Below are 1,653 nucleotides of genomic sequence, written 5' to 3'. Positions count from 1 at the left end.
ATATGTTCTTAAATATGCGAAATAAACACATTTGTAATCGACAGGAGATTTTTAAAACAGGCGGATATTTCAGCTGAGTAAATTCTAATTAACTGGCAGATCTTAGTCTGGCAATAGCTTTGTGGAGCCAGTCTTGTTCGATTGAAGGTGAGGCTACAATCAATGTGTTGTAATATATATAGAAGCAGTTAGCGGTATGTATGTATAGATATATTTAATCATTTCATTATCTTATTACAGAACGGCCACAAATAACCAAACAGGGAAACGTATCCTGCTATTAGTTGTTAAGCGGTGCGCTTCGCCAACACTCGATCAACGCTTCGGTAATTTTTTTAACAAAACAATAACGTATTATGTGTATGGAGTATTCTAGTCAATCGCCACATGCAAACTGGTATACCAGCACAAATACGGCCCGCTTTGGTATTCGGCCAGAGAGATCCGTCGATTATCCCAATGTTATTGGGATACCGAAACGCTGTGATGAGCCGTTCGCAATACGCTTTCGTGAGCGTCTACTTGTTTTTCTGTTACAAACTTTACATGATGTAAAGTCGTCAGGTTATTAAATTATAAATCTGTTTGAAAATACGCTATCGGTTTAGCGAATCTGTTTATAATATGCGTTGGCTGTACACGCGTAATGAAATTCTATAAAAACGAAGTTTCATAGTAATAGAAATGAACGGTCGATATTGTAAACGAGGTTGAATGTTTTTGATTAAGCGACAATTAAGAGACCTAGGAGTCAAAAGTCCGTTGAAGCCACTGGCTAGGTAAGCCCAAAGAAAGTAAAATAACAGTCGGAAGAGTTTTTAATCGCTGTTTTATACCAAATTGTTATTATATTGTAATTATATTGAACAATCAAAACAATAATGATTGTCTACCAGCCAAGAAATATTACTAATACGCAATCTATCAGTAGTGTTCTTTTCTAGCAACACCCTAATTCTATCACTGTAGAACGTCGGTGATCTTGTGAACAAAAAAAACTGTGACACAAGTGATTCTTGCGGCCCTTCCTGACGACAATTAAATCGACGCCAGTAGAAGAGTTCTGCGAAGACCGAAACAGATGATAGGTTGCCAGTGCCAAGTTCGCGCTATACGGAAGACGTATTGAGAATTGCGACCGAAGTTCTGAAACAAATACAGTGCATATCGATGCAGTCGTGCCCTTTATAGATTCCTATCGTTATATTATTTAAATGCCCTATTATATACTGATTTGTTTGGCCCTTTGTCTTTCATTACAGTTGCAAGTTCGCTAAATATAGTAAGGGTTACTGAATGCAGTAGCGCAATCTGGGCAAGAATATAATTAGTAAAATGTTGCTTAAGAATGCCAAACTTTTAAAATAATAGAAAAATAACAGCTTTGCTGGGCAAAATCAACGAATCAAATGAAATGTGTTTCGTGTAAGCAAAAATTAGAATGAAACACCCAACTGAAGTCAACCCGCCCTAAACTAAAACGATCATTCATTTTACGTTGCGTTGTATAAACGTAATGTACCAAGATATGTTGGTAATATCCTACTTCCCTAATATTAATTAAAAATTATTCATGTAGGATATAGGATCTTCATTCGTTCATTCATTCATTCAACTTACGCTTAGATAATGAAGTATTGTTACTGCTAACGC

General features: G+C 36.2%; 1 long non-coding RNA gene across 1 annotated transcript in view; it reads right to left on the bottom strand.

Annotated features, from left to right (window-relative positions):
- Positions 1–809: 809 nt before the first annotated feature.
- Positions 810–1,653, bottom strand: part of LOC111266656 (uncharacterized) — a 1,658-nt gene continuing 814 nt past the window's right edge. The window contains exon 2 of the long non-coding RNA XR_002684200.2: positions 810–1,146. This is a non-coding gene — a long non-coding RNA (uncharacterized LOC111266656). The remainder of the gene's footprint in view (positions 1,147–1,653) is intronic.

Source organism: Varroa jacobsoni, unplaced genomic scaffold (assembly GCF_002532875.2).
Source record: "Varroa jacobsoni isolate VJ856 unplaced genomic scaffold, vjacob_1.0 scaffold_1106, whole genome shotgun sequence".
Taxonomy (NCBI): domain Eukaryota; kingdom Metazoa; phylum Arthropoda; class Arachnida; order Mesostigmata; family Varroidae; genus Varroa; species Varroa jacobsoni.
This window is presented reverse-complemented; position numbering and strand designations above follow the sequence as displayed.